The sequence below is a fragment of the Equus caballus genome, chromosome 17, assembly GCF_041296265.1.
Source record: "Equus caballus isolate H_3958 breed thoroughbred chromosome 17, TB-T2T, whole genome shotgun sequence".
Classification (NCBI taxonomy): domain Eukaryota; kingdom Metazoa; phylum Chordata; class Mammalia; order Perissodactyla; family Equidae; genus Equus; species Equus caballus.
In genome coordinates this window covers 46,066,865-46,088,506 of record NC_091700.1, presented here as the reverse complement: position 1 = coordinate 46,088,506, position 21,642 = coordinate 46,066,865, and the positions used below count along the sequence as shown (strand labels likewise).

The following is a 21,642-nucleotide window of genomic DNA, read 5'->3' as shown; positions in this document are numbered from 1 at the left end:
TATCCGAAATAAAGATTGTCACTTTCTAGAAAAGTTTATATGGTAAATAAAAAAAAAAATTTTCACTCAAAACTTTAAACAGAAATATTGTTATGATTGTGTTCATGTAGTTATTCTGTGAACACTGACCAAACCAAGACACAATAAAATTTAAAACTTTATATTCTCTGCACCCAGTCCCCTTCCCTGAAGCCAGGATTTGGAGGAAGAGGTATCTGGCCAGGAGACCACGCAGAGATTCCATTTTTTGCAGACAATCTAAAGTTCAATACCAGAGAATCAGAGAAATAAAATCTCAGCCCTGACGCCTCATGGGTAAAATGGGGAGCCCAATTAGGTGACTGCTAAGGGCCTTTGCAGCTCAAATAGTCAATGAATCTAAAGACTGATTATGAGGGTGATTAATGAAAATTATGGCAAAATCAAAAATGCAAGGCTGTAAAAATGCCAAATATAACTCAAAGAACCATCTCCCCACAAAGTTAAACTCTTTCATTTTATTAAGTACGTGTCTTTGGAAGTATCTACCATGCTCTGAATCCCTTGAGTATCATAGGGATCCAAAGAAAGACTTGTCAAATCCTTGAGGCCAAAAATCTATTTTACGAAAACGAATGATTAATAGGATAAACAGATTTGACAATCTTCATTTGAACGGAACTCACCAGCCACATAAAAGCAAGCTTTAAAACAAACAATGAAAAAAACACAACTCCTTGCTGGCAGCCCTCTCCATCAGCTATCCTCTCTCCCAGGAGCCCTGAGGACTGCATTATCCCTTGTTGCTTCCCCAAAAACAAATATAGCAAATAAAGCCTAAATAGTCCCTTTATTAAACTGTCTGCTAAGAAGGTGTCATCAGTTTCCTTCTAGGCTCCTGGCTCATAGAGTAATAATATTATCTAATAACGAAATTAAGATTAAATTGAAAAAGGTGTGTAAGGCATTTAGCCTGGTTCATAGTATGTGCTCAATAAACATTACCTATTATTATCATTATTATTGGGTTTTTTATTTTTCTAGGAACTCAGCCCTACTTGGTTGGATAAATACAGACTACCTGCTGATGATCAATTTCTCCCCAAGATCTTTATTAGGAATTTTGAACAAATGTATATTTAGCCTAGTATTTCTCTCATGAAAGATGACACCTGCTTTTGTGTCCCTTGAAATCCCAAAGGACTTTAAAAAGAGCAAATTTCAAAAAAAGTCAGATGGACGCCAAGTCTTTTTCACAGTTACTTCTCAGTGTTAATGGCAGTCTGGGAACAAACTGGGGAAGTTTTAAAGAGTCCCACCAGTGGGACAGAAGTGTGGCTTCTAAACGCCTGGAGGTTATTCCTAAAGGGAAATGTTGGGAGAGGAAAGCTAGATAATACAGCAGAGGAGGCACTTACTTGGGTTAACAGTTGGAAACGGTCTTGTCACACATCAATACTAAGATTTCTAATTCCAGTTGAGCATATCATGAAATCTTTAAGTTTTTCAAACAGAATGTGTCAAAGAAATATGTTAGGGCCTGAGAAGAAAGTGTTGGTTTCTGCCATTGCCTCACTCCTCAATATCTGTAATAACCTAAATTTCTTTTTCCCTCCCGCCACCCCCCCATCACTGGTTCAGTGAGCTCTTTGAATCGCACACACAATGGATTGATTGTACACTGAACTACTCTGCCCTTAATAATGACTTTTCTGGAAATCTTGCTGTCCTCAAAGGAATGGCTTTAGGCAACTTAAAAGCCCTATAACGACCTAAAATACGTCTTTTTTCTTTCAAAGAAGAGCACTTGTTGGTAATTTACTCCATATCCACAATGCAAGGAGAAATCACGGCAGAAAAACCAACTGGAACATATACCTTAGCGGGGACTGTTTGGTTTCTGGCTTTTCACTTCAGAATTAATCCCTTATTTCAAAACCTAACTTCACACTATGGCGAGCTGTTTCCTTCCCTCCCGCTCCTGCCGGGCGGCGGGTTTGGCTAGGCTCTGCCCTTACACCCACCCCATGGCTAGGCTCTGAGTCCCTTGAGCCCCGATCTCCCCGGGCTGCTCTGAAAGGCGGTATGGCGTTTTCTAAAAACATGTCTTCTCCTTAGTCAGGAGCGCCGAAAATGGATTTTTCTCTTAAAAATGACTTGCGTTCCCACACCGGGAGTCGAACCCGGGCCGCCTGGGTGAAAACCAGGAATCCTAACCGCTAGACCATGTGGGAGACGACAAGAGCGACGCTGAACCTAGACAAATTGAGTCTGCCGCAGCGGCTTCGGCCCGCCCAGCCACACTGAGCTTCCGGCAGCGGACCTGCCTGTGCGCCTGCGCACACCTCGCGGCCGCTTCCCCCGTTCCGGGCTACCCGCTAGCCGTCCCCTCAAGTTGGGGGGCGCCCTCAGGTCTCTGTTATTTCTCCGTTCGCGTCTTTTGTGGACTTCTCCGGTCTCCTAGTTCTAGATGGCACGTTACACCGATGTAGACCCTGGATTGGACGAGTCATCCTTCACAATTCCTCACAAGAAATCCTGCAGAGGACAAAAGCGCCGGTGTTTGAATTTTAGCCTCGTTCATAAGAACAAGGGCCGGGGATCGGGGGGCTGTAAAGCCGCCCCCGCCGAGGCCGCAGCGGGGCTGGCACCCTGTCCCTGGTGCCTCCGGCCCTGCCCGGCCAGGCCGCCGTCCCCTCTCCCCGCACTGCCCCGGGCTGGGCCCCGGCCCGGCCCCTCAAAGTTCGTCTTTCAAGAAACAGGAGCGAGGGCTGCCCAGAGGCCTGGAACATTCCGGGCCTGTTCTGTTGACTCAACGGCCAAAGGCAGGAATTGTGTCGCCGAAAGTAGGCAGTGGTGGGCTTGTAAAGGTGGCGTATAAGCCCGGAGAAAGTCCCTCCCTGCCAGCACTCAGGAGGGATGGAAATGCCCTTTGGTTTCCAAACCCGTCCTCGATTTCGGTGGCGGTTCCCGCGGAGCCGTGGAGGCGGCACGACCGGCCGTTTGGGCCGGGAAAGCGCGGAGCGTCGGCGACCACGGGCCAGGGATCCCGCGGAGGCCGCGACCGCGCGGGCGCCGCTGACGAGCGCGGGGCGCTTTGGAGCCCCCTGAAAAGCTGACTCTGGTTCTCCTCCCTCCTCACTCCCTACCTGCAAGGGACTCAGAAGGCCCTCGCTGTCCCTTAGCTGAGGCTGTAAAGGCTTCAGTTGTGACGTTCATGGCAAGAGGGGAAGGCCGGGAAGGGACCCGAAACGGAAACCGTCGTCTCGTGTATTCACACGGATGAAGCGCCCTTCAGTGTTGCTCAAACTCCGGTGGCGTCAGCGTCCTTTGGGCGCGCGTTCTTGTCAAAGTTCAGACTCCGGGCCCCGCTCTCGTTTGGAAGTTCAGCGTGGGGCCAAGAATCTGCAGTTTAAAGCCGCTGGTGGTCCTGGTGCCCCTGGGGTAACCCACGCTGCGAGAACACTGCGGGTCTCCTGGGAGACGCTGTTCCGGGGCCCGAGCAGGGAAGCATTGAGGAAAACGCATTCAGGCCCGGAAAAGCGGGAAGCTGGCTTTTGACAGCACCAGGCCAGGAGGAACTTGCAGGCCTCCTACTTCTTGCCCTTTCTACACTCCGATCCTGGAGGCCCTTGGAGCCTGGAAGGGAGGAAGGGCAAAGAAAGAAATGAGAAGTGGATCATAGGTCTTTCCTGGACGGCAGTGTTGTGCTGGTGAATGTTGAACCAGCACACAGGCTCTCCAAGGTGTAAAATCCTGCCTCGGAGCGTTTGCCCATTTCCGTGGTGCAGATACTCCGGGCCTGGCCGTCTCAGCTACCAAGGGGATGCCACTGAAGACGGAGTTGGGAAGAGAAGCCCACAGGTGGACCTTGTGAGCTGCTGGGAGCTCCAGCCAGCTCACCACGAGTCCTAGCCTGAAATCGTGCCCGAGCTGGAGTGGTTGGGAGAAGAACGATCTAGAATCAAGATTGAGTTGTTGAATAGTATCTTGCCCCGAACTGTGCTTTATTATTTAAAGTGACCATAGAGCTCCCTGTTACTGCTCGAGTTTTCATCCAGCGCCAAGGGAAAAACCAAACAAATTTCAGTTTGGGGATAATTAGAGGCAAAAGTAAAGTTGCATTTTGATTCTATCCTAAGGATGGTGCCTGTCCAATGTATGGGTTACATTGGGGACTTTTTTCTTTAAAAGTGGTAAAATACTTTTTAAAAAGAATTATCGTCAAGTGGAAATACAAAGTGTGAAATCTGGGCCTCCACATGGAGAACCACATGCAGGGTATTCTGTCATGGATGAGATTTGATTTGCAGAGTTTAGTGTTCCAAAGCAGATGTCCCGCGAAGGAAGGTGGCTGTCTCACTGAATAAGAAACGAACAAACGGGGGCCACCCCGGTGGCGCAGCCGTTAAGCTCACACATTCAAGTTCAGCGGCCAGGGGTTTGCCAATTCAGATCCCGGGTGTAGACCTACGCACTGCTTGGCAGGCCATGCTGTGGCAGGCGTCCACATATAAAGTAGAGGAAGATGGACACGGATGTTAGCTCAGGGCCAGTCTTCCTCAACAAAAAGAAGAGGATTGGCAGCAGACGTTAGCTCAGGGCTAATCTTCTTCAAAAAAGAAACAAAAACAAAAGAAACAAATGAAAACTGTGTTCAAAGATGCAAAGATAGGACAGGAAGAACCACCAAAGAAGGGGTAAGACCCACCTCATAGGTCTACTGTGAGAAGTGAATGAGCAAAACATATTTGAACAGAATAGGTTTGCAGTCAGTGCTTCTAGTTTGTCTTCAGAGCCTCATGAAATTTCAATGATGTTGGATTATGTAACACGACTGTAAGTTCCCTTCAATTTCTAAAAGACCATGATCCCTGAAGCACAATTTCTATCACTTCCCTTTCTTACTCAAAACCTGGAAAAAAAAAAGGAAAAAAAATGGCTTCTGGTTGCCTGTTGAGTAAAATCCAAATTCCATGGCCAAGACTTCCAGGCTTTCCATTATGCAGGCCCTCACGTGACCAGCTAATATTAATTCCAAATTACCCCACTTGCTCTGTCCCACTTGTCCCTCGTTCTTTCCTGCCCTGGTTCCTTTGCTCCACCTCTCTCTGCACTGCCCTCCCCACTCTTCGTTCCATATCTGACCCCAACTCCAAGGCCAGCTCAGCCCCATGAAACTGCCTCAGGTCCTCCTGGTCAAAAGTCACTCCAGTTTCCTCTGAATCCCAAAGCACAGGCCTTTAAACACTGGTGATATAGGCTAATGCCCTGCTGCCCTTACTATTTAAGTTATTTAATAGGAAAGTCTATGAATAAAACTCAGATTCCATAATCCCCCTGGGAACCCAGTCCTGCACTAAATCATTCTGCCAAATAGTCCTTCCTTTTATCTAACTTAAATACTTCCTGCTGTACTTCTATGTGAAAGCTGCCCCCTTTTAACCACCAGTGTGAACAAAATGTTCCTGGGAGGAGGAAAAAACCACAAATTTTTGAAGTTTAGCCAGACCAGTAAGTGAGCTGCATTTCTTTAGTTCCGCACACACTCAAAAAAAGCCTCCTTGTTGACATAAGGAACAGCTATTCTTGTTCCCATGCATCTAAGGCTGACTCTCACCGGGCAGTTCTCCCATTTCATCCACCATTTGATACTGGAAAAAAGCCCCAAACATATTGTGCTTGCCGGGCATCTACATTAGTCAAAGTGGTGGGGGCAATTCAGGTCCCCGTCTGCCAGTCATTTAGAAGTTAGGATGGTTTCCATTTCAGTGGGCCCCAGAGTCACCTTTATAAGGGCATTGAAAATAAGCGCCAATTAAATTCCACTCTTCCCAGGAGAGCCCTGGCCAGCACAGACCCAGCCTGCCGCACGAGGTTAACCTGAAAGCTCTTTTGGGTAACAGCACCTGCCCCTGCTGCCCAGTTGGGGTGACTTAATCTTCATGGCCTAACACTAGGTTCAGTTTCTAAAATTGCATCTGAGCTCAGGCGACCACTGGGATGACAGAGCTTCCTCAGGGCTTGTTTAGATTATACAACTCTGCCCTTCACCTCAACCCCAAATCCCGCAGCTCCTACTCGTCCTATGACTCAGGGCACATACCCTTGAACTCCTGAAACTGGGTTAGGTGCTTGTTCTGTGGGCCCAGCCCCTCAGTCCTTGGGGTAGGTGAATTTCCCTGCTTCCCTCTCCAGCACTGTAAGCTCCTGATGGCAGAGTCTAGGTCTTAGTCTGTTGTATATCCAGCTTTTAGCACAGTGCTTGGCACACTTAATCATTTACTGAATGAATCAATCTCCTAAAATATCTTCGTTTCTTTGGGGACTCTCCTATAATAACTACTTTTTTCCTTAAATCAGCAGATAGCAAGAAGACATATTCCTCAGCCAGGTAAAAGTAGCCCCACAGCATGGTATCTTTTCCTGACACATCAGCAACATTCAGTAAATGATTGAGTGGTTGCTTCCTCAATTCATTCATTCATTCAGTAATCAATCAATCAGTCAGTCCCAGAGGAATAGTCTCGGTTTTCACCTAGCACCTAAGTGACAAAGCAACTAACTGAGGGTCTCACTGGGCCATAATCTCAATATCTGAGCAACTATAACATAGAACAAGAAACCACGTCGCTATCTCCTGATATCTTTCCCCACCTCACAGACACTCTCTTTTTCCACCACACCTTCCCTTCATCTGCTTTGATGGCACAAGGCAGGGGCAGCTCCAGCAGACCATCCTCATACTCAGCCCTATCTGTTTGCTCCTCCTGGGCTCAACCCTGGGGCAGAGATGAACTGCTCTCGTTTTCCTGGAGGACCACACTCAGGCATTGTGCGAGTCCGGGTACTCCATGGCCTGGTGTCTAGAAAACTTGCCCAGCATTGTAGTTTCCTGTTCCGTGTGGCAGTTGCTCAAATATTAAAATTATGGCTCTCTGAGACCCTCAATTAGTTTGCTTTGCCATTTAAGTGCTAGGTGGAAATCAAGTTGAACTTTGTATGAGAGGTTAAAACTATTTCTGGACTCCCCACCAGCAGTTCTGAGTTGAGTGAGCCTTCTAAACTCATTTTCTTCTTTCCCAGTGAGATAATCTGTCTCAATTATCATCAATAGATCCATGGCCAGGGATTATGTCAAGTTCAGTGTTCATCATGGCACCCAGTGACAGTGCTTGATATAAAAATAATAGCTATCACATATAGGATTCACTATGTGCCAGACTGTTCTAAACACTTCAATATATTAACAATTTCATTCTCCCAATGAGTCAATGAGATAAGTCTAGTATTATTCCCATTTTACAGATTAGAAAACTGAAACACAGGAAGATTAAGTAACTTGCTAAAAGTCTTACAATTTATAAATAGTAGAAGCAAGATTCAAATCCAGGCATTTTATCTCCAGAATCTGAACTCTTAATATCAAACTGCCTCTACTATTACACATATTGCATAAAATAGGGGATGGTCATTGATAGCAGTAATGATAACGCCTTAAGCAACAATGACAACATACATTCTGAGGCCTGATGGCGTCTTCAGGGGAGAGTGAAGATGTTATGGGCTCTTCTTAAACCAATGAAAATAAATATTTCATGATCTAAGACTTCATAGATGCTGACAATGGCACAGAGATGACACTTCTGGTCACTTCTTCCTTATCAGCTACCCATTTTCAGAAATATCACCATCATGACTATCCAAAACTAAATTAATATTTTCCCTGTCTCACGGTCTAGGGTTCGAAATCTCATAGCTTTTCTCTCTAATCTCTATTCAGAATTATTGTTCACTGCTGATTAATTGATTGATCCAAGCAATCAACAAACCAGGCACAAAGATTCATGGGGCATAAGGCATTCTGCCCTTCTGAAGCATCCACCTACTTGACGTCTGCACATGGATGACTAATGAGAATCTCAAACTTAACATGTTTAAAACTGAGCTCTTGAGAATCCACCGCCCCCAGTCCCTCCAACCAGCCTCTTCTGCATTCTTCCCCATTCCCATTAACGGCAGCTCCATTCTCCCAGTTACTCCTGCCATAAGTCCTGGAATCACCGTTGAGTCCATTCTCTCTCATTCTACATCCAGTCCCTCAGGAAATCCTACTGACCCTATCATGAAAATAGATACAGAATTTGATTACTTCTCCCCATTCCTCTAGCCTGAGCCACCACCATGTCTCACCTGGATTACTGAAATAGTGTCACTCTTGCTTCTGCCCCCAAGCCCCCCACCCCCACAACCTATTCTCAACACTGCAGCTAAAGAGATACTTTTAAAACAAATTAGAGTGTGTCACTTCTCAAACCCTCCAATGGCTTCCCATCTCACACAGAATAGATGTCAAAATCCCAACTATGATCTTCAAGGCCCTACATGGCAATCGCCCCCTCCCATTAATTATCCCCCCATGCACTTGGCCACTCCAGCCACACTACCCTCCTTGTCATTCTTTGAATCCTCTAGATAAACTGCCATCTCAGGGCCATTGTACTTGTGTGGGGAGGAAAGAGCATTCCACACTGAGGGTACATCTTCACGGCTTGCTCCCTCAAGTCCTTTAGAAATTATCTTCTCAGTGGGACCCTGTCTGTTCATCCTATCTAAAATCTCAGTAACCTACCTTTTCCAGACTTACGTTTTCTCATTAGCATTTACTGACATTTGACACACTATGTGTTTCATGTATTTATCTTGCTCATTGTCAATCTTTCCTACCAGTGTGAAAATATTTCAGCTTTTTTGTTCACTGCTGTATCTCCTGCCTTGAACAAAACTTGGAATTTAGTAGGCATTCACTAAATGTTTGTTGGCCAAATGAATGAATGAAGACAGTTACACAGATGACTACACTGAAGGGCACTCCAAGTGGTATGGACAATAACTACTACGAGAAGTAAGAGGTAAAAGATCGCTTTTTGTAAGGACAATCACAGAAATGTCAAAAAGGAGGTGAGATCTGAGCTGGGCTTTTAAAAATGAGGGACCTTTGGGAAGGTGTAGGTGGTGGAGAGAACATAGCAAGTGAGGGTGTAACATGAGAAAACTTTGGAAGCAGGTACACATAAGACATGCCGGTAGACAGGAGTGGCCAGACCAGTGTGCCCAGAATGGAGATTCCTAGAGGAAGATAATGCTGAAGAGTTAGGCTGGGGCAACCCAAGGAGCTTGGGATTCCACATGCAGTCTTACTTTTCCCTTCATTTGTCCATGCCATAATCATACTTGGCTCCACCACACAGTGTATGGAATACCTGATGTGATGAGAGGGCATAAGGAAAGTAAATATCAGGATTTCTCATCAGTCAGATAGTAATGTTTACTGACCATTTGCTACTCACAGAATCTGTATTACTAGTTAATTTACTGTTCTCGAGAACAGAAAAGCAGTTTGACTTAGACATCTGGAGGCTGAGACTATAATTTTTAGCAATGCACACATTAGAGTTGTAAAAAGAAAATTCAAGGACAAATTGGAATTCTTATTACAGTTAGTATATTATGATTTTCCTTATACTACTAGTAGGTGTATATGTCTGAGACTCGGCAAATTAGCAAGCAGCCTAAGTATTGCCCCACGCCTTTAAGCAAATATGGTTTTCGAGAGGGCATTCAGTAGAAGGTTAACTTCCTAGTAGCTGATAGACAGTTCTCAACCATTAGCAGTGTTGAACAGTAATAATATCTTCCTTCGGAGCTGCTCTCAGGATAATAAAACTTTTAGAAAGAGGACTAGGATGTACTACTAAGTACAGGGTAACAACTCCTGATTGCTGATCCAAGAGGAGCTGCATATCCCCTTAGCAGTCCTTTAAAAGTAAAAAGCTACTCAGACGCCATCAGAACAGCGCTCTCTCGCATTGCCGGTTCCATCGGAGCCCGTGTTCTTCCCACTCTACTTAACAGGAGACACTCAACAGCATTTCCTAGTGACCCTCAAAAAGCAGACACCCATCAGCATTGCTGTTAATCTGTCTTTTTCTATTATTTCTCTGGGAAAAATGCCACATAAAGAACAAACAATGCTTGTTAAAGTAGAAACAGAAATGCAAGGGGGAAGCTATGCAGCAGATGAGTCAGAACTGGCAACAGCAATATTTCTGTGGAAATAAATGAAGATCAACCAAATGAGAAAAGCAAAGGCTATTTGTTCAGACCTTGTGGTAGCAAGGGCGTCAGCCACTGTCCCTTGAGTTTTGACAGAGACTCACAGTTTGGCAGAGGAGCAAGAAAGTGTTATAGTGAGACAAAGGGAAGGCTGCAGGTGTGTCCTGATTGGAGGCTGGAGTCAGGCTAACTAGAAGCAGAGCATCCTATGTGATTGGTTAGGGATGCATATTTGGGTTTCTCTGATTGGTCCTTAGTTGGAAGTGGAGACAAAATAGGGAAGCCGTCAGTTATTAATCAAGCACTGGCCATTTGGGGCTGATTGTTACAGATGTCACTGTTTGGCTTCCTGGATTGTTACTAGAGATAGCAGTCTGACTTCCTACAAGCCTGACTTACAGGAGGCTGGCTCCCTGGGTGTTTTATTGTAGGTCATGGGTTGGTTTTTTGGGTAGGCTGCTGCAGGTCACGGGCCAGAGTTCTATGTTTATATATGGTCTGGCCATTTTCCGTGTGAATACTCAGTCTCTAATTTCAAAGAGGGTTAGCAGGATCCCATAGTTTCAAAGCTCTTCTTCAGGCCAAGACACACAACCAACTTCTCACTCCTTCTGTCTGCTTGCCAGACTGGGCCCCTCACCCAAGGCCCAGCAAGGCAGACTCTTCCCTTTGTTCTTTCTGAACCACTCCTCCTACCTTGCCTGTTTGAGCAAGAGCTCTCCTTTACCCTCAAAACCCCTTTGAAATCACTATTATGCAGTCTCTGATGACAGGCCTCCCCAGAATACTTGTTCCCCTTCTCTTTCTGCAGTGTTGCCATGTCATTTATTTATTTACAGGCATGTGTACTTATCATAGAGTATGAACATAAATAGCAGTGACTGTGCCCATTTCCTGAGACTGTCCAGGGCCTGGGATAGTGCCACACCCAGAGAGGGGTTTAGTAAATGGTTCTGATGATTGATGACATGAGGAGTGCCTTAGGAAAGGGAGAGCAATTCCAGTCAACCACTCAGAAGAGTTTCGGGTAAACTGTTTCACCCAGAATGGGCTCTTTCTCTCCTCAGACCTTCTTTCTTTTTAAGTTTAGAAACAAAGCAAAGGAAGTGTGTGCACCTCCTCATTTGGAAAAAAAGTTTCCAAGCTCCGTTTGAAGAGTAGTCAAGTTATTATATATATGTATTTTATCCAGATGATGATTTAATTAAATTCTCACTTATGATAACTATTAAACTGAAAGTCATATGGCAATAATTAGAATGAAATAGGCCTTCCACATTCACAATCAGATCTACAAAATAAACTGGATAAATGTAGTAAAGGCTGATGTAACGGCATAGCATTATAACAACGCCCCTTACCTAGACCCAGACCAACTCCTAGAACACCTGAGACCTTGTCATCCACCATGGAAGCTTGATATGGCATGAGTTTTTGTCCAATTCTGGTACCAGATTGTAAATAAATTCCATTCAGTTAAAATGAATGGATTTTGGGGAAAAAAAAAGTCCATTATAAAACTTTCAAATACTTATATGGACAAAGTCAGTCACTGTTATTTAAAATCAGCAACAATACATGGACTAGTGCTCTCTATTGAGATATTTGTCCTGTTTATCTGGGTCCAAATTCTGGCTTCAAAAGGAATAGTCAGGAGGGCCATTATTTGTAAATACCAAATCTTAAACGTAGAAAACAACTGTCTTCATTTTGTAAGTTCTGAGCTTCTGCTCTCCATTCTCTTTATTTCCTCTGAAATCCTCCCTTAGAAATGGAAACCCATCACCTCCCTGGAACTCAGCCAAGGACAGAAAGGATTCAAATAATAAATACCACTTCTCATTTGTGTCATGCTTTACAGTTTATAAATCAGCCCGTATACAATGACGTCATGTGGACCACAAATTATGGGTGAGATGTAATCAAACATCTGTGGTGTTCTCTCTCTTAGAAGATATCACTCTTTATCAGGGTGTGGGACAGACATGAGAATTTGCACAAGCTCTATGACAAGCCCATAAAATTGTGTACAATCTAACAAAGTTGCCAACGGGCCCATCTCCTGGCTCAGATGAACATGTTTCTTCCTGCCTCCATCCAACATACCCCACAACGTAGGCCAGATAATTGTCCATGCTGCTAAGTAATAACACGGGATTTCCAAGTGAGCTGCCCATGGCTGCTCCCTTCCCTGACCTAAAAAAGATATTAAGTTCAAGTTAATGCTGGAGATTCTTCAGGCAATTGCCTAACAGCCCCCAGGTAACAAATCGTTTCCTCCTCCTACCTTCCAACCTCTTGTCAAACAGGCTTTTAAAAATCCTGAGCTAGCTATTTCTATCCTCCGCTCTGTGATGCTGGGGCTGGGACTCTGTCACCATACTTCCTTTGCCAGCTGGCTCCCTGTTTGGCTCAGCTCATAAGAGGCACTAGAGGGAATCTGGGAAGCTGTTTGTTTCCAGCTCCCAAGCGTGTGATCTTGACCACACAACCCTGCTTCATCCTAGCAGCAGCAGTTGGTTCCAGTGGCCCCAGTTGCTTCCAACACTTCCAGAATCAGCCTCATCACCACCTCTCCTCCCTGCTCAGAGACACCAGCATTAACTGGCCAGCATCTGCTCATCAGAGTTCTGAGTGCCAGCTCCATACTCTCCCCATAAAGTTTCTGAGGAACCAGGACCAACCAAGCAGCATCTTCTCCAGCTCAGAGGTCTGTGTCTCAGGTCTGCAGGGCCCCACTCCCAGCTTCTGAGTTCAAAAAAATCCCAGCCTCTTACTTTTGTTGCCCCAGCCCTAGAGGTGATGGCTGCTTCCTGTAATTCTTACCTCTGTGATACTTCAGTATCCCCTCTTTACCTTTACTCTTCCCTAATACCTGGCTAACAAACCTTCACGCTAAATTCCCTGTTAAAATACCTGCTGTGGTTTCTGTCTCCTGGCTGAACACTGATACGAGTCCAGTAAAGGAACTCATTTAGTCTGGTTTTATAACAACAGTTCTTTAAGAACAGAGGTGCTGGTTGCTATCTTCCAGGTCATCTTTATTTATCTCTATTAATTCATGCTCCAAGACCAGGGACTGGTCCCCAGTTTGGTAGAATCAGAATTGACTATGTCAGCAAATAAAAGCAAATCAGTCCCTCATATCACTGTCATGAGGAAAGAGACACCTGAGCCAGCATGACCGCAAGTTAGCCTGCCACAGTATCATGGATGCTGGAAGACACAAAGCTCCTAGATCAGACAAAGGACTTTCCACTTAGGGAAATACTAGTAGCCTGAGTGTTAGCCTTTGCATTGGTTCCTCAAGCCGCAATTCCCACATGACACTGAGAAGAGGGCTAGATGACACCTTCTCATGCAGTGGGTTTAGTTACAGAAGAGGAACCCTGAGCTTAGGGAACCCGAATCTTCTATAAGCATGCCTGCCCTATGCTCCAGAGACACTCTCTCTTTTCAGGCCTGCTCGCTATACAAATACCCTTGAAAAGATTGTCCAGAACAAAGGAAACCCAGGAGACCCTGGGAGAACTGTCTCCCAACATTCATCTGAAACTTGCCTGTGAACATAGACTCAGAGCCAGGATGATTAGCTGGATAATTGAACTGCTTACGTTTCCACCACACGGGTCTGTCTGCAGGACCTAGAATGGTTGAGTCTTTGGGCCAGGGTCCCCTCTTTCTTATTTAGTGCCATCGTCTCTCTGAATCTAGATTTTTCTAAATTTCAGGATATTAATCCCTTTTCTTATTGACATAGATGTGATTTGGATATATAAATATTGCTAGTCAAGTCTTGTTTGGGCCAATAACTAAACCACCCTGTCTCTGGAAAGTGAGTGCACTTTCTGGGTGTTACTCCTTATGAGATTTTACTATAGAGAGAGGGCTGTCATATTTGCAAGGAGTTGGAAATTACCTTGCTATCCCTTGGTATCACTTAGCCCAGATCCTGTAGACCCCCCTTAGAGATCTAGTTTGAGCAAAAAATTGCTTCCTGCTGTTTTTCCTTAATTTAGAACTAAGGAAATATATCTTCTATTTATAGGTTATATCATTACAATACACATTGGTTTTTAGAATCTTATGAAAAAATAATGCCCTAGATATTAGTACACTAAGATTCTCAACCTCCTAGATCAATGTCAAATGTGGTGCCTGACATATATAGTAAGAACTCAATAAATGGTAGTTGTACTGCCAGGGCTCTGGCAAAGAACAGAAACTAACAAGTGCAGTTGTGTAAAATAGGGAATTTCCTATAGAATAACCGAGTGTCTTCTAGAAACCCACTGGTAGGAATGCAGCCCATTTTGGAATGCTTACCTTGCCCTGCAGCTCTCTTTGTATACTGGGGCCCCATTCATTGCCATTCATTCAACTGCTGTTGCAGGCACAGTGCTTGTGGCTGGAACACAATAGGAAACAAAAAATGATACCTTATTTTACACTGTAAAGTGTACACTGTAAGTCCCGTAGCTTACAGTCTAGTGGAGAGAGACAAATCAAGTTATCACCCAAGGAAAGATGAAACTGCAACTGCGGCAATGCTGAGAAGCACAGGTACATGGTGCTGCATGTGTAAAAAAGGAGGGCCTGACCTACTTAGGGAGGTCAGGAAAGGCTTTCCTGAGGAAGTGATGATTGAGCAGACACCCAAGTTTAAGCAAGCAGTAACAAGACATTAGGGAAAGGGGAAGAACTTTCCAGGCATGGAGAAGAGCCAAGGCCTCGTGGCAGGGGGAAGCACTGCAAGCAGCCACGGCTGGAGCTCCATGGCTGGGGTGCAGAAAGATTAGGCGACCTGCCCAGATCACAGAAAGCCAGGGTGAAAGAATGGGGACTTCAGCCCAGATCCGCACAACTCCTTGGCTATTTTCATTCCGCTACCAAGCCACCCTAGCCAGAAACATCTTTTTCTTTCCATTCAAAACTTTCCATAGGGACAGCGGTCCATCAATTACTGCTCACTCCGAAGGAAGAAAATCACCAAGTAGAACATGTGAAAGAAATGCAAAGGCTTAAGCCATATAAACTGAAGACCTTGCCATGAAATTCAGTTTGTTGTTTCTTTGTTAAGTGTGACTAGTCTGGAGCTGGGGAGTCTTGGGGTTGGTCTATGTCAGTAGTACTCAAAGTGTGGTCCCTGGATCAGCAGCTGCTGCATCTCCTGGGAACTCAGTGGAACTGCAAATTCTCAGGCCCCGCCAGAGACCTATGAGTCAGAAACTTGGAAGGTGGGGCCTAGCAGCCTGTGTCTTAACAAGCAAGATGCCCTGCGGGGGCTTCTAATGCACACACAGTGGTCCACATCAGTGGTTCCCAAACTTGTTAGACCGTCCTAATCACCTGGGGAACCTGTAAAAAATGGTCCTGGGCTACACTCCAAAGTCTACAAAAATCATAATTTCTGGGTATGAACCTATATTCAGAAGATCAGCCTGGTTTGGGAGCCACTGATCTACATCAAAGTAATACAGTGTCTGACATGGTGAGAAAGTAATTTTCAAATGCCATTTTTCCTTGCTAGGTAATTAAGGGAAATAAGTACCACAGGCTGTACAAGCCAGACTCAGTGCATAATTTGATTGATATCTTCTATCTTCTCAGCTCTTCAATTTTAAAACAGTATCTTTCAGAGATTTCTTATTTTCATGGTTTTTGATGAATGTCTTCTTGTCTCACAGTTTCATATTATCATATATACCAAAACCTGTATGAGATCTAATAAGTGCTTACCAAATTCTAACCTTGTTATTTTAGTTATGGTTTAAAAATCTATTCTTGAAAATATATCCAAGTTTCAAAATGTCCAAAAGACAAGCACCCAGTCTTGTAATACAAATATGCATCTAATTCAGAACTTTTGCTTCTTCCTGCTTCTGCAAGGAAATAGATTTTCTATTATAGTGATTCAGCATTGTTTTAAATAAACATACAAATAAACCTGGGAGGAATTGAGACAATATTTTGTCTAAAAAGAAAAACCAGAAAATACTTCCAGAGCTGAAAGAATAGATATTGTCCTGGATTCATTTTCAAGCAAAACTATTTTCAAGAATTCTCCCATCTTAGAACTCTTCTATATGCTGGGATTTATGCAACTCATCTACAAATAATATTGACTAGTCCACCAGCCCTTAGTGGCAGTACCCATGACACCAGCCCTACCAGCATGGGGGCTGCATACAAGACCCCAGACCCCTGGCAGTGGCAGTGGCAGTGACACCCATGAACCCAGCACCCCCCAGACAACCTAGGAGCAGCAGCACAGGTGGTGCACAGGGCAGCAGCACCTAAGCCCACAGAGAACCAGCGGGGGAACATGAGACCCAGGCGACCCCAGAAGCAGCAGAGGTGCTCACAGCCTGGTGACCCCAGTGGCAATACCTGTGACTACAGTGACATCATAAGCAGCAAGGCACCAGCAACCTCAGAGACACAAGCAGCACAAGGAGGGCATCAACGATGCCTCTACTGAGGCAGTGGAGGGTGGAAAGTGCAGGCTTTCAAATCCAACCAGAAGCAGCTCAGAACCAAAGAAACCAAAGTCTTACTCAAAAAAGAAAGGTGTTTACTACCACGAATGTGCTGGTGCAGGCACCATGAAGAAGTACAGTAACAGGGTAGAACAGAAAGAAAATGACAGTTGTCCAGTCACAGAAGATTATACTCTAAATGACAGAGAATTCAAAATAGCTGTCATGAAGAAATTCAGTGAGTTACAAGAAAACTCAGAAAGCCGATTCAGTGAGCTCAGGAATGAAATTAATGAACAGAAGGAGTACTTCATGGAAGAGATTGAAACTCCAAAAATAAAAACCAAACAAATTCCGGAAATGAAGAACACAGTTAATGAGATGAAAAATAAAGTATACAGCATTGGAAATAGAGTAGACCATATGGAAGAGAGAATTAGCCAGCTCAAAGATAGAAATCTAGAAATGATCGGGTGAGGTCAGGTGAGAGAGAACTAAGATTTTAAAAAATGAAGAAATTCTACAAGAAATATCCAACTCAATTCAAAAAGCAACATAAGAATAATGGGTATCTCAGAAGGAGAAGAGAGGGAGAAAGAAGTAGAGAGCTTATTTAGAGAAATAATAGCTGAGAACTTCCCAAACCTAGGGAAGGAACTGGATACACAAGTACATGAAGTTAATAGAACTCTTAATTATCTCAATGCAAAAAGACCTTCTCCAAGGCACATTATATTAAAACTGTCAAAGTCAATGACAAAGAAAGAACATTAAGGGTGGCCAGAGAGAAGAAAATAACTTACAAAGGAACCCTCCTCAGCTGATATGTCAGTGGATTTCTCAGCAGAAACTCTATAGGCTAGGTGAGAGTGGAATAATAGATTCAAAATGCTGAAAGACAAAAACTATCAGCCAATGGGGCTGGCCCAGTGGCACAGCGGTTAAGTGTGCACATTCCGCTTCAGCGGCCTGGGGTTCGCTGGTTCGGATCCCGGGTGCAGACATGGCACCTCTTGACAACTCATGCTGTGGTAGGCATCCCACATATAAAGTAGAGGCAGATGGGCACGGATGTTAGCTCAGGGCTAATCTTCCTCAAAACAACAAAACAAAACAAAAAAACTATTAGCCAAGAATACTCTATCCAGCAAAGTTATCCTTCAGGTATGAAGGAGAAATAAAGGCTTTCCCAGACAGACAAAAGCTAACAGAGTTCATTGAAACTAGACCTACTTTACAAGAAATGTTGAAAGGAGCTCTCTCACCTGAAACAAAAAATCAGAAGATTGCAGCTCTATATCAGAATAAATTAGTAAACACTGAATTATAACATAAAGCCTAAAGGGAAAGAAAGCATCAAAAATAACTATTACCAGTTTAATTTGATAACAAACTCACCATACAAAGAAGAATAATTTGTGAAAACAAAAACATAGAAGGGGAAGAGGAAAAGGACAGAACCTGCTTGGGCTAATGGAAATAAGATGCCATCAGCAGAAAAAGGACTATCTCATCTATGAGGTCTTTTATATAAACCTCATGCTAACCACAAAATAAACAAAAAATATTCACTGGTCTACCTTAGGTACTTTTACGTGTCTCAGAAGCTCTTAAGCAAAATAGTGATAGATGACTTAATTCTCTCAAGATATACGAAGGCCACAGTCTGGTGAGAAGGGACAAAAATATGAGCAGTTACTGTAACATAAAAAAGGCCCTAATTATTGGTTATCTTCAGATAGCTTAGTGGTTAGGGCCAACAATCTTTAATTGTGTAAAATCAGAATTTGTGAAGTGGAGGCTGGCTACCACTTCAATACAACAAGGAAGCAATTTCAGTCATTTTAAGAAAATGGAAAAGAGCATAGGAAGGAAGAAAAGCTAGCCTTGATTAAATAACTCTGACCTTAAGATATTAAAAAGAAATCACTAACTGTGAAATTACATAATAATAATGGATTGCTTCCTCTTATATGGTATCATCATTTTTAAAGAAAAGAAAAACAGGGGCCATCCCAGTGGCACAGCAGCTAAGTTCGTGTGCTCCCCTTGGGCAGCCCAGGGTTCGCTGGTTCGGATCCTGGGTGCAGACCTAGCACCGCTTATCAAGCCATGCTGTGGCAGGCGTCCCACATATTAAAAAAAAAAAATGGAGGAAGATGGGCACAGATATTAACTCAGGGCCAAGCTTCCTCAGCAAAAGGAGGAAGATTGATGGTGGATGTTAGCTCAGGGCTAATCTTCCTCAAAAAACAAACAAACAAACAAAAAACAGAAAGCCTTCTGTAGAGCACAAAACCTAGAAGGTAGTATCAAGAAGGTAAACCATTTTACCTATAAAAATAAAGGGATTAGAGCAAAAATAAAAAAAGATACTAAGATACTCTTCTATAGTTCTACAAAATCGGGAAATTTTTTAAAAAGTAAGCAATTCCTGTCTCATACCATATGCAAAATAGATGAAAGACCAAAGGATAATATCACAAGTATTAGAAGAAAAACAATATATATTTTGGGGTGACACAAAGCCCCAAAGCCATCAAAGAAAAAGTACTAGATTAAACATTCCTGAAAATTAAAATACTAGCAAGGGACTGAAATATTTAATGAAAGATTGATATCTATAACAAAGTGTTTTTACAAATCAAAAAGAAAAAGACAAGCAACCAACAGGAAAATAAAGAATTAGAACAGGCAATTCACAGAATACAAAGGCGAAAAAAAAAGATGTCTTTCTCTCACCTAACAGAGTAACAAAATGACTACATTTGCTGTTTACAGATGTTCTTGTCTCTCGACAAGGTCATCTAAATATAACCTGTGTTAGTCTAAGGGTCCAGCCCTGGGGACCACACTACTACTGCTCTGGACTGGGGGCTGCTGACAGGACCAGCTCAGGGGCTAGGAGTATTTAAAGGAAAGGCACACCTCCCCAACCAGCGCCCCGGGGTATGGAAAGGGAAGCCAGCGTCACCTCGTCCTTCTCACAGTCTCACATCCTCCTTAGGTACCTGATTGCCAAGCCCCAAGTGAACTCTGAGGAAATGTTTCAATTCTTTTTTTAACCCTAAGTACTTAAGTGTTACACACTGGCACATTTCATGCATTAGCAAAACCAGTAAAAAGATTTGTAATACATTGGTAAGAGCATGGGTAAACAGAAACTCTCATGTACTTGTCACAGAATGATTTTCAAGAAGTTGGAAACATAACATAGCAAGCGCAGGTCAAAAGATTTATTTAACTTATTACCAAAGGACCTTGAAGGATGACAAAAGAGACACCAGCAAAGGATGCTGGGGTAAGATTACAAAGTTGGATGCTAAAGTGGTTAATGTCCTACAAAGCTAAACAATCATAACCTCTTTCCTACCAGAGAAAAACAACAGGTTACTCTACCCAATAAAAATCATTTGCAGCTTATCAAGATGGTACAAGCTAACACCAGGCTTTACAGAATCTGGGACCTAATCAATCACAAACGAAATGTGTCAGTTAACGTTTAGGTAGGTTTGTTAGTCAACAGTCTAGTACAGTGGTTTCCCCAACATTTTGGTCTCAGGACTTCTTCACTCTTAAGACTTATTGAGGATCTCCAAGAGCTTTTGTTTGTGTGGGTTATGTCTATTAATATCCATAGCAGTAGAAGTTAGCAAAATTTAAACATATTAATTCACTTAAAAACAATAAATCCATTTACATATTAACATAAAATTTTTTTAAAACCCTCTATTTTCCAATACAAAAAATATTAGTGAGCTGAGTGGCATTGTTTTAAGGTTTTGCAAATCACTGGGATTTTAAAATAACAATTCATTGATGATAACAATTACAGAGGTTACAGAGACTACAGCAGGGATAACCAAATTTAGCTTATTAATAAGAGTACCGTAAAAGTACTAAGAACAACCTAAGTTAATCTCTAAAAACTCATATGTGTATATCTTCAACCTACCACCTTAGAAAATCCTAGAAAACACGAGAACAGAAGCACACTTCTCATTAGCTGTCATAGTGATGACAGCATTGCACATCACGTAGCCTTTAAAAACTCCACCACACATTCATAAAAGAAATGAGAGTGAAGAAGGCAAATAACGTCTTAGAATTATGAAAATAGTTTCAATTTCCCAGATTCATGAAAGGGTCTTGGACACCCTCAAAGGTCCCTGGACCATACTTTGAGAAGCATTGTTCTAGTGTGACATTGAAAGAACATGCAGTAATTCATTTTCCTTATTTCAAGTTTCAATTTGTTTTTTGAACATTTTTAATAAGAATATAATTTGATATAGCCTTCTAAAGTCCATTTAACCTTTGATCCTAAGGCTCTTCCTACAAAAATATTCATAGGTGTATACACACACACAGAGTGTGTATCATTGTACATTCATCAGTGTTCACTGTGATACCACTAACGTTAGAGAAAAAATGGAAACAAATTTCCCCACAGGGGAATGATTTAAAAAGTGAAAGCATAAATATACATAAATGCATACATATGCATATATTTATATACACATGTATAAATATTCATGACATTGTCAAGTGAAAAAATTGCAAAGCAATATCTAGGATGATTTTTCTATTTAAAAACAAAATTTATATGAACATATTTAGATACTTGTAAATATACATATTTTACAAGTCTTGAAAAGCTCACCAAACTGTTAACAGCCGTATCTCTGGGGAATATGATCAGAAGGGAATAAGACAGAACAAACCTCACTTTTCTATTTTATAGACTACTTATTTTAATTTTTTCAATAAACATATTATTTTCATCATTAAAAAAATAAAAATAAGGTAACTAAGAGACACAGCAACTGGACTGAATCAACAAAAAGGACATTTGTGGAAAACCGGTGAAATCCAATAAAGGCTATAGTTTAGCTTTACGAATTAAATAAAAACATATAAATAATCAGAAAAACATACAGACACCAAAATGCAAACACTTGCCCTGGGACATGGAGGCATTACCTGCTAATAACCAGAGACGAAGACTGCCAGACACTAGAATGTGGAAACCTTCACTCAATCTACGAGAGGTCCTAAAGTGAAGACA

General features: G+C 42.8%; 2 long non-coding RNA genes and 1 other non-coding gene across 3 annotated transcripts; all 3 read right to left on the bottom strand.

The window, feature by feature from the left end:
* Nucleotides 1-478: 478 nt before the first annotated feature.
* Nucleotides 479-3,493, bottom strand: LOC138918518 (uncharacterized). Its single transcript, XR_011427966.1, has 2 exons — nt 3,129-3,493; nt 479-2,517 (listed from the first exon to the last, which is right to left on the bottom strand). It is a non-coding gene; the product is annotated as an uncharacterized lncRNA (long non-coding RNA).
* Nucleotides 2,142-2,213, bottom strand: TRNAE-UUC (transfer RNA glutamic acid (anticodon UUC)). The gene has a single exon. It is a non-coding gene; the product is annotated as a tRNA-Glu (tRNA).
* An 8,444-nt stretch (nt 3,494-11,937) lies between the features above and the next one.
* LOC111768590 (uncharacterized) lies at nt 11,938-16,454 on the bottom strand. Its single transcript, XR_002801023.2, has 3 exons — nt 16,352-16,454; nt 14,422-14,503; nt 11,938-12,291 (listed from the first exon to the last, which is right to left on the bottom strand). It is a non-coding gene; the product is annotated as an uncharacterized lncRNA (long non-coding RNA).
* Nucleotides 16,455-21,642: the final 5,188 nt, after the last annotated feature.